Consider the following 12164-nt stretch of genomic DNA (forward strand, 5'->3'; position numbering starts at 1 on the left):
AAGTTGTGAATGTATTGTAGTTGAAATGAATTGATTGGATTGGTAAAAATTGGAAATCGCATAAACATAACCGTCGTAATGCCCGTTTGCATATAGACTTTTTGTGCTTAGAATTAGGATAAGAAAACTCACTGAACAAACTGTAAGCTTTTAATATTTAGCTATATCGTGTCGTAAGCTTCATTTTGGTATGTGGTTTGCTTAGATCCGATGTACGGTTTAAGAGAAATGACCGTTTTAAGTAACGACATTTCGCGAACAAACCTTTACACCTCGCCTTACTTTGAGACCTTGTTTAAGGCCCTTAAAAGATTAATTGGAATATGAAACAATTATGTAAGGTATATTAGGTAGTTGGTAAAGCACTCGCAAAAGAGTCGCCTTAAAATGTTTAACAGTTAATTTTATTAAAATAGTGGAGCCGAGGGTACTCGAGGGACTTACGGAAATTGTTAAGCGCAAAAGCGAACGTTAGGGTCTAAGTGGATAAAGTCTAGTTTCTTAAGCGACCGTGCTTTAATTCTGGCTTATGTTGTTGTTTATAGATTACCAGACCCACTCTAAGATTAAGTCTACCCCGGAACACTCAGGCAAGTTTTCTACCCGTATATTATTGTTGTGATGTAAATATATGTATGCATTATCTTGAGATAAATGCATGATTATTATTAGCAAGTCTTGCGATATATTGAAGCATGTTAATATGATATATATAAATATATATATGCATGTCTGTTTCAGAATCTTGATATTTCATTGTCGATTTAATTGATTATAAACTGCATTATACCTATGCTAGCGTATACCCTTAGTATAAGGGACCCAGAGTTTAACATTTTTCTAAACCGGGAGTCGATGTTCCCGAGTATATTATATATATAAATAGTTTTAAAAACTATTATTCGAATAATATTTATTTGATAGTTTTATATTATAAGTGAATATTATTTTTTTTGAATATTCATTTAAGATTCTTATTACAATCAAAGACTATTTTAATTATTTGAATAGAGTTTCTACTTCTGAAACTTATTCTATTTTTTTATAAATGAATATTAGTTGAATATTCATTCGAGGATTTATAACTCCACTTATTTTATTAAATAATATTCTTTATTTTCTTAAAGAATAATGTTTCAATATTCGCCAATTATACGTGAAATGATTGATACTATCAAATCATTCTTACTTTAAATATTTCGAGAGATTATTTGCAAACTTAATCAAAATTATTTTTAAAAGTTAGAGCGGATCCCAAAACTCGTTTTCAAATTTAAGATCTTCCTTTCGAAGGGTATTTAAATACTCGCTCAAAAATCTGAGGGATCCGGCTTCGTGATGTATCTTTATATTCACAATGAAGTTGCTATTTTGATAAAAGAGTTTTCTTGATTACTTACCCAACACTTGGGAAGTAAAATTCTTGGAATGAGTTTGATCCATTAACAGGCATCGCCTGAGAAATATTGGTGAGTTTTTCTTTCCAACTAGATGCGGCTTCTTGGTGGAGTCGTATCAACAAGTTTCTGCTTGGGGAAAGGGGAGACGAGCTTTACGTTTCAGAGTCATGGAATTCATCTGAACTAGGAATGGCGTAAGTGGTTGAGTGGCGCCGGCCTAGCCTTATTTATTGGCCCAAATGGCCCGGAAGTTACGCTAAGACGGTCCATTTCTTAGGAGTCCAGCGTTCAGTCGACAAGTAAATTTGACTGTTCTCCTCTACATGTAGAAAATTATGGGGTTGCACTACTCCGACTGATTATCATGAGTGGTCTTCCTGGCACGGAAAACTCCCGTAATGAGTTCATCATCCAGTTTGGATATTTCTGTAACAATACTTATAGCACTTCGATAGATTGGCTATGGCTGGGCGACTGAAGAGTGTTGGCAGGGTCGAGTTTTTAAAATGATGTTTCCATCAATTAAAGTATCTCGTAACTTCATATTTTATTAATAATCAAATATTTAAGTTTCCTTGAGCGGATAAAAGCCCTCAAGAGTATTTTCAAAAATGAGTTATATACGAGTCTTACCTTGTAACTTCATCGATATATGATGAATTTTTGAAACTGATTATACCTTGAACGGTGGTAGTTCAAGCAGTATTCGGAAAAGATATAAGTATATTAATATATCTTGTAACTTCAACTTATTAACTTATATCTAGTAAATGATTATCTTATGCATGATAAAGATTTTCAGAAAAACGTTGAGACAAGGTTAGATATATAAGATCACCTTGTAACGATACTTTTATACAGTTAAAAACTAGTACTTTGTTTATATTATGCATGGAATAAGACTTATATATGCTTAGACAACAGCCTTGTGTACTCCTCTTCAGCCGCCGGAGTAACAAACCGTGGCCTCGTACCCCCAACACTCGAAGTATCGATAGAGGCGGAATTAGTGTTGCTGTTTTCTTAAGTGCGGGCTCTCTTTGGTGCCATTGAAATAGATTAAGTGAGATAAGAGAGGTTTGTAAAGAGATTTAGGTTTTGAGAAAATAAAAGTAAGGTGGAGATGGATGTATATAGGTGTATGTATATATAGAGAATTAGAATTAGGGTTATACTAGAAGTGGGATATGATTTTGGGTTTAGTGGGGATAATGGGTAGTGTTTAGAATTGATTAGGAGTAGGAGTTAGGGTAGTGAAAGTGTAAAATTCGGATGGGGTCTTGTATTTGTTTTGAAATTTCTGATTTTCCTGGAAAAAGTCCCCTATTAGTTTGTTTTTCTGATTGTTTTTATGTTTCTTTCTGGTTTTTCTTCCTTCTATCTTCTTTTTTCTTTCCTACTAATATACAATAAGCTTGGGTTGCCTCCATAGAAGTGCTTGGTTTATGTCGTTAGCTTGACGTAGAATTCTGAGATCAAGTTGACCATAAAACGACACTAACCACCTCATGGTTTACCGTATCTCCATAGTAATGCTTTAAACGATGTCCATTCACTTTGAATGCCTGGCTTGGATTATTCTCAAAAATTTCCACCGCTCGATGTAGAAACACAGTTTTGACAACAAACGGCCCTGACTATCCTGACTCCAATTTTCCAGGACGGAGACGAGAGTTGAACAAAAGAACTTGTTTCCCCGGTACAAATGATTTGAGCACTAGACCCCTATCGTGCCATCTCTTGACTTTATCCTTATAAATTTTACTGTTCTCATACGCTTGAAGTCGGAACTTGTCGAGTTCATTCAATTGAAGCATCTTTTTCTTACCAGATGCAGACAGATCAAGGTTCAGTTTTTTCAAAGCCCAATATGCCTTGAGCTCTAGCTACACACGCAAATGACATCCTTTACTATAAACCAATTGAAACGGTGACATGCCTAGCGGAGTCTTGAATGCTGTTCGATATGCCCAAACAGCTTCATCCAGCTTCAAAGACCAATCCTTTCTCGATGGACATACAACTTTCTCCAGAATTCGCTTGATCTCTCTGTTAGACACCCCAGCTTGACCATAATCTGAGGATGGTAGGCTGTAGCAATGCGATGATTCACATTATATCTCTGCATCATAGCAGTGAACTTGCGATTGTAGAAATGCGATCCCTCGTCACTTATTATGACTCTTGGAGTTCCGAATCTTATGAATATCTGCTTGTGAATAAAATTGAGCACTACCTTCACATCATTCATTGGAAAAGATTTGAATTCGACCCATTTAGACACATAATCGACCACCAACAAGATATACAGATTATTGCAAGATGAGACAAATGGCCCTATGAAGTCAATTCCCCAAACATCGAAGACCTCTTCCTCGAGAAGCACATTAAGAGGCATCTCATCCTTTTTTGACATATTACCAACTGATAGTGATCACACTTCAAAACAAACTGATGCGCATCCTTAAACAATGTAGGCCAGAAGAATCCTGCTTGAAAGATATGAGCTGCTGTCTTTTCTCCATCATAGTGGCCTCCATACACAGTTAAATGGCAGTCTTGCAAGATACCCTCCGTCTTGCTGTACGGAATACATCTCCCGATGGTTTGATCTGCTCCTTTCCGAAATAAAAATGGCTTATCATACATGTACCACTTCACCTCGTGAAGAAACTTCTTCCTTTGAGCATAAGTTAAATCCGGGGCATAATGTTGCTCACAAGATAGTTCACAATGTCTGCGAATCACGATTCTTCTTCTTGCACCCCAAACAAATGCTCATCAGGAAAAGCCTCATTTATCAATGTCTTATCCTGTGAAGCTGTACTTAGATCTTTTAACCAAGAGAGATGATCGACAACTTGATTCTCAGTACCTTTCCTATCCTTGATCTCCAACTCAAACTCCTGAAGTAAAAGAACCCATCAAATCAATCCAAGCTTCGAGTCTTTTTTTGAGATGAGATAGCAAATCGCGGCGTGATCAGTGAAAAATGTCACCTTCATCCCAAGCAAATAAGATCGAAACTTCTCAAAACCGTAGAAAATGGCTAAGACTTCCTTCTCTGTAGCAGTGTAGTTCAGTTGAGCACCATTGAGGGTCTTACTAGCATAGTAGACCACATGAAATATATTGTTCTTCCTTTCCCAAGAACCACTCCAACTGCATAGTCACTCGCATCGCACATCATTTCAAAAGGCTCATTCCAATCAGGTACTGTTACGACAGGTGCGATCAAGCTCTTCTTTAAGCTCTCAAAAGCAGTTACACACTCATTATTAAACTTGAAAGATAAATCTTTCTCTAATAGATTACACAGTTTAGAGATTTTAGAGAAATCCTTGATAAACCGCCGATAGAAACCCGCATGACCAAGAAAATTGCGGATTCCCTTAACAGAAATTGGTGGCGGAAGGTTTTCAATGACCCCTACCTTGGCTTTGTCCACCTCAAGACCTTTACTAGAGACCTTGTGCCCAAGAATGATGCCCTGTTGCACCATAAAGTGACATTTCGCCTAGTTGATAACCAGATTGGTCTCAACACACCTTGTAAGAACTGCGCCAAGATTTTGCAAGCACTCGTCGAAAGAATCCCCAAACACAGAAAAATCATTCATGAACACCTCCACATTCTGACCAATCATATCATAGAAGATGGCCATCATGCATCTCTGAAATGTGGCTGGTGCGCCATATAACGCAAAAGAAAATCTTCTGAAGACAAAAGTACCAAATGGACAAGTGAAGGTAGTCTTTTCCTGATCTTCTAGATCGATGCAAATCTGATTATAGCCCGAATAGCCATCCAAAAGACAGTAGTACTCATGCCCAGCTAACCTGTCAAGCATCTGATCAATAAAAGGAAGAGGGAAGTGATCATTCCTCGTGGCCTTGTTCAGCTTCCTGTATTCCATGTAAACTCTCCACCCCGTGAATGTTCGAGTAGGAATGAGCTCATTCTTTTCAATAGCAACCACGGTGATGCCTCCTTTCTAAGGCACACACTGAACTGGGCTTATCCAAAAACTGGCAGAAATAGGATAAATGATGCCTGCGTCTAGCCACTTAAGAATTTCCTTCTTCACAACCTCCTTCATGATTGGATTTAGCCTTCTATATTGCTCAACAGTCGGCTTGCTTCCTTCTTCTAGCAGAATTTTATGCAAGCAATAAGAAGGTCTGATTCCCTTAATATCTGCTATAATCCATCCAATTGCCGACTTGAACTCTCTTAGAATTCTCAATAGCCTTTCCTCATCACTACCTGAAAGGTCAGATGCAATAATAACAGGAAAAAGTAGATGCATCACCTAAAAATGCATACCTCAAGTGTTCAGGCAAAGGTTTAAGCTCGAGTGTAGGAGCTTCCTCAATAGATGGCTTGAGACATCCCTCAACATTTTTGAGTTCTGACAATCCAAGTGATTCAAAAGGCATATCCAGCCTTCACTTCCAAGGAGAAGCATTCAAATAACGCAACTGCTCATCACCTTCATCATCTGAACTATCTGAATTCCCGATCAAGGCTTTCTCTAGGGCATCAGACCTTAGCATTTGATCAAGTTCTGAAGTAACCACAGGATCAACCAATTCCACTTTTAAGCACTCCTCTTTATCAATAGGGAATTTTATGGCATTGAAAACATTAAAGGTCACATCCCAATCCAGTACTGGCATAGTGAGCTCACCCTTCTGCACATCAATCAAGGTTCGACCAGTATCCAAGAACGGTCTTCCCAAGATTATGGGAATCTTTTTTTCCTCCTCGAAATCAAGAATTACAAAGTCAGCAGGGAAGATGAGTTTGTCCACCTTGACCAAGACATCCTTCACAATGCCTCGTGGATATGTAATAGAACGATCGTCCAACTGTAAGGACATATATGTAAGCTTTGGATCAGGTAAACCCAACTTCTTAAAGATAGACAAAGGCACCAGATTGATGCTAGCTCCCAAATCACATAAACATTTGTCGAACAACAAGTTTTCGATGGTGCAAGGAATAGTGAAGCTTCCAGGATCTTTAAGCTTCGAAGGCAACTTCTGTTGCAGCACAACACTGCATTCCTCCGTAAGAGCAACGATCTCTAAGTCATCGAGCTTCACTTTCCTAGAGAGAATGCTTTTCATAAACTTCACATAGCTAGGCATCTGTTCAAGAGCTTCAGTGAAAGGTATGTTGATATGAAGTTTCTTGAACACCTATAGAAACTTAGTAAATTGCTTATCCCACTTTTGCTTCCGCAACCTATTAGGAAAAGGGGGTGGAGGATAGACCTATTTCTCCCATGTATTACCCTCATGAGGAGTGTGTTCCATATTTTTCTTCCTTTATTCCACTTCTTCCTTCTGCACATCTTCTTCAGCCAAAACTTCAGATTCGGGAACTTGAGATTTTTCAGGGCTTGCAACCTTCCCAGATCTCAATGTAATTTCCTTAACCTGCTCTTTTTCTTCCCTCTTTCCTGGAACTTCCGTGTCACTAGGGAGTGTACCATGTTGTCAATTCAATAAAGCATTGGCAATCTGCCCATTTTGATTCCCCAAAGTCTTGATAGTAACCGCTTGGCTCTTGCACATGAGGCTCAACTCCTCCATTTCAAATTTTTCATTAGATTGACTTGTACTTCCATGCAGTAGTTATTGAAGTTGGAGTTGTTGTCTTGGTGCATATTGCGGTTGTTAAAAATCAGGAGGGTTGAATTGCTTTGCTGCATACTGCTGATAAGGCTGTAGCACCGCATTTGGATTGTTGCTCCAGCTGAAGTTAGGATGATTACGGTTGTTGGGATGATAAGTGGCTGGAACTGGTTGTTGCGACCTCTGAAAGTTTCTTACAAACTGAGCTGATTCACTAGAAATAGTACACTGCTCAGTTTCATGTGCACCTGCACAAAGCTCACAAATACTTGTGATTTGATTAACTCCAAAATTAGCCAAATAATCCACCTTCATCGTTAAAGCCATAAGATGAGCATCTATAGCAGTAGTTATATCCACCTCCACAATTCCTGCTACCTTGCCTTGAGGTAGTCTCTGAGTTGGGTTATGGTATTTATTAACAGCCATCAGTTCAATCAACTCATAAGCTTCATCTTAGCTTTTAGCCCATAAGGCTCCACCTGATGCTGCATCGAGTATGGGTCTAGACTGTGCTCCCAAACCATTATAAAAGTAGTTGATATTAATCCAGTCAGGCATCCATGATGAGGACACTTCCTAAGCATCTCCTTATAGCGCTCCCAAGCTTCACATATAGACTCTCGCGATTGTTGCGCAAATTGAGTAAGAGCGTTCCTGATTGCAACTGTCTTTGCCATAGGGAAGAATTAGTAAGAAACTTCTGAGCAAGATCTTCCCAAGTAGTAATAGATCCTGGTGGTAGAGAATGCAACCAACACTTAGCTTTATCCCTCAGAGATAATGGGAAAAGCCTCAGCTTAAAAGCATCTTCAGAAACATTGTTGAATTTGAAATTGTCGCAGATCTCGATGAAATCTCTAATGTGCATGTTGGGATCTTCCGTTGGAGAACCCCCAAACTGGACTAAGTTCTGCACCATCTGAATCTTGCTAGATTTAATTTCAAAAGTATTAGCCACAATGGCTGGTCTGACAATGCTAGACTGAATGTCATTGATCTTCGGTTGAGAGTAATTCATTAAAGCTTTCAGATTCGCTACTGGTTCTCCCATTGCAATAATAGTTTCTTCTTCAACTTTCTCAAATTCTTTAAAAACTTCTTCCACTACTTCAACTTCGTCCACTGTTTCCTTACGAGATTGAGAACGTGTTCGCATACACGCTCTCTAGAGTACGTGAAATACAAACAAAGTAAACAAGTAAAAATATTCGAGTCAATGAACTTTAACGACCACTGATTTCAAGCACATAAACTAATTTAACATCGAGTCCCCGGAAGCGGCGCCAAAAACTTGTTAGGGCGAAAACACGCGCTAAAATTAGACGTAAGTATACGCGTTCACAAGTAGTTTAAGATATAAATCAGATTCATACCCATAGAGACTCTTTTAGTTAAATTAAGATTATGCATCTATTCAAAATTGGTATGGCTATTGCTCATTGCCAAGATAATAACAAGTTGAGATGTTATAACTAAGATTAAACTAATATGCAATTAAATAAGAATATAAGTGATTGAATGAACTATATGAGACAAACATGGGATTCTAACTTTATTAAATACTTCATTCAAAGTCATTGTTCTCAACCTTAGCATGCAATGGTGATGACAACTAATCAGATAACACGACACTAGTAAACGCCAACTTTCATTGTACGAGTACCCTACTACCAGACATCCACAAAAGAGATAGAAACTAAATAGACACTAATTATGTTGAGACCCTATATGTCTATAGAATTTGACAACATAAAGTTTTAATGAACAAGTTATCAATCGTGATTACATAGGGAAAGTAAGATGGTTAAAATTACCTTCGAATCATGCATAACAATTATACATGAACCTATGCTAGCATGGCAAGTTCTAAATCTCTATATTCACTGTCGCTTCAATAGAGATTAACAAACTATCTTAAATGTTCGCGATGCACATAAGATAAATATGCACAACCAATACTAGGATATCATACAATCACCACACACTTAGGTATCAAAACAATTAATTATATAAATCCATAAGTAAATCCGTTAGAACCCCACGACAACGATTAATTCATAACCGAACTCATCGTCACCATGGGTTCCAATGAAAGCATGGTAAATAAACTAAGATAAACTATGTCTGAAATAAATGAATAATATTAATAAAGTACATTAACAAGAGTATTAGGTTCAAATAACAAAGAAAACGAGCATCCAAGATTACAACTTAAGAAAAGAATCACAAGTAAAAATAAGATCTTCTTCTCCTTCATCGTATTGTGCTATTAGGTATTCTTACTGCTATCTCCTTGCTCTTCTGTTCTTCAAAAATGTCTTTATATATATATATATAGGCTTCTGGACGACCTGGGCTTCAAACTCTTCGAATTCAAGTCAAAACAGGATTCTGGGAAAACGACCTGGCGCGGCTGCCCTCAAATCCAGCGCAACAAACTTGTTAGGGGGAAAACACGTGCTAAAATTATACGAAGTATATGCGTGCGCAAGCAGTATAATGTAACACCCCCAAATTCAAGGTCGGTAATTCGGGTTGTTACGATCACTTAATATTGTCTAATAAATAATTAATCCTCTTTTCACATCATTACTCGACCTTTTAACCAAACTCACACACATACAGGTTATATGCTCAGAAACATTATTAAATTAACGTTAAAGTATTTAAGTTATTACAGACTAAAGGAAATTATCTCAAAAGAGTGAACACCGAGAATAGCTCTACATGAGACTGGCTCGGGTCACAAATAGTCTTGGTTCAAGTACTCAAAAGGAAACTATCTCTACTCGTCTACCTGAGGTGGCTGGCGGACGAACAGTCTACGGTACTCACGTGTGTCCCCTACCCACTTACGGGCAGTCGTCCTGGTTCGGGCCATGCTGGTAATCTGTTGTGATATGATATTTATAAAAGCAAGAATGAGCACTAATGCTCAGCAAGATATAGATATCCATTATTTAAATATGATCATTTAGGGAAATAACAACCATTAAGTGTAATAACCCCAATTTTTGGGAAATTTTGAAACCCTTATGAATAGTGTTTTTGCTGAATGAGAAAACTTTTCATGCCACACTATGTAGGGGTTCTGATATGGATATTCTGAGATTTTATTAGTACTTTATATGGGATATAAGTGTATGTAAAGATCGTCAGAATCCAGATCCGAACACTTTGATTTTTCCCGGAAATCCAATAAATACGGAAAGAATTGAGTATAAGGTAGCAGGATAAGAGGATCATAAAAAGGAATATAATGTATTGAGAAAGGTTAAGAGAACCTAAGTAATAAGATCCCGGGATGATCCCTCAAACGATAAACGAAAACGAAAGTTAAGCGAACAGTATAACAGATCAGCGGTCATTAGGCAAACAATTAGGAAGTTAATCAAAGGGATTAGAGAGGATGATGTCACCCAACCAATGAGAAGAGGACAAGGAGGGGAGGATGACATCATGAGGATGACACAAGCATGACATGGGAAGGAAGGAGATGTGGTGGCTTTTTAACCACACAAAATCAAGGGCAACTAGGTAATTTACTAAAACAAACACAAAAATCAAACCAACCAAGCCAAGCAAATCATTTTTCATCAAAATCAAAAAGAAACCAAGGCATTGTTCTTCATGCTCTCGGCCAAAACAGAACCAGCACACTAAAACTGATGTATCTCCTTCATTTCTCACTCACATATTGTGTTCTATAGCTCATTGGAAAGGTATTGAGATGACCTACAACTCTTGTTCACAAGTCTTGTCCAAATAATCATGGTAAGACCCTCATTTTTACAGTTCTTTAAATCGGACTTTTAGAAACTTCAAAGCCTAACTTTGTGTTCTTGATTTCTTTGGAAAGATCAAGCTTGTAGGAGGCTCCCTAAGGCTTCCTAGCAACTTAGCACCTCCCAAGGAAGGTATAAACTTCAAACCCTAGCCTTTACTTTATTTGTTAGTAAGTTTAATGGTTGGTTTTATGAAATGAGAAGCATGGATTGTGATTATTAGTAGTTTGGTTTGATTTGGAAGTGTTTTGGTAATTGAAGCTTGATTATAGTTCATAGGTCTTGATTGTGGTTGTTTGAGTTGAAAACCTTGGAGATTATGGACAGATGTGATACGGTTTCGGTGAAGTTTTGTTGTATTGATGGTTATGAGTTGGTGGGTGGTTAATTGGAGTAGTTTAAACATTGGTAATCGCGTAAACATAGCCGTCGTAATGTCCGATTTACTTTAGACTGCTTTTGTTCATAACATTTGGACCCGAGAACTCCCTGCTAGATTATGACCATTGCCATGTTTAGATAGTTCATGTTACGAGCTTCGTTTTGATATGTAGTTCGTTTGATTCCGATGTACGGTTTAGGAGAAACGACCGTTTCAAGTAACGGCGTTTCGCGAACGAATCATTTCCCCTCGCCTTACTTTGAAACATAGGTTAAAGACCAAAAAGGGTTAATTAATGTATGAAACAATTATGGTAAGAGTGTTAGGCAGTTGGTAAGACACTCGCGAAGGAATCGCTTTAAAACTCGTAAAGGTTAAATTATTAAAAATGGTGGAGCCGAGGGTACCCGAGTGACTTAAGCGAATCAGTGAGCGCAAAATGAGCGTTAGAGTCTAAGTTAGTTAAAGTTTAGATTTACAAGTGACTTTGGTTTAATTACAACTTACTTGTTGCTTATAGGTTACCAGAATCGTCCCGAGCCATTCGTAACCCCCCAGTCGCTCAGGCAAGTATTCTATCCGATACACTGTTGTTGTGATGTAAATGTATGTTTATGCATTATCTTGTGATATTGCATGATTGTTATTTAGCAAATGTTGCGATATATTGTAGCATGTGATATGGTATATATGCATGCCTGTTTTATATTCTTGAGATATATATCTGTTGGTTTATTTGATAATACCTATGCTAGAGGATAGTTGTATCTTGCATATACCCTTAGTATAGGGACTCAAAGGTGAAAATATTTTCTAAAACCGGGAGTCGAGGATCCCGAGTAATCTTGTATATATGGATATGGATATATATATATATATATATTTATATATATATATATATGGTTATAGTTTTCCAAACTATTAATCGAATAAGGTTTATTCGATAACTTTA

The 12164-nt window shown here is 37.5% G+C and overlaps 1 non-coding gene across 1 annotated transcript; it reads left to right on the forward strand.

The window, feature by feature from the left end:
• Positions 1–7600: 7600 nt before the first annotated feature.
• Positions 7601–7706, forward strand: LOC141715607 (small nucleolar RNA R71). The gene has a single exon (XR_012572363.1). It is a non-coding gene; the product is annotated as a small nucleolar RNA R71 (small nucleolar RNA).
• Positions 7707–12164: the final 4458 nt, after the last annotated feature.

This window comes from Apium graveolens, chromosome 3 (genome assembly GCF_009905375.1).
Source record: "Apium graveolens cultivar Ventura chromosome 3, ASM990537v1, whole genome shotgun sequence".
Classification (NCBI taxonomy): domain Eukaryota; kingdom Viridiplantae; phylum Streptophyta; class Magnoliopsida; order Apiales; family Apiaceae; genus Apium; species Apium graveolens.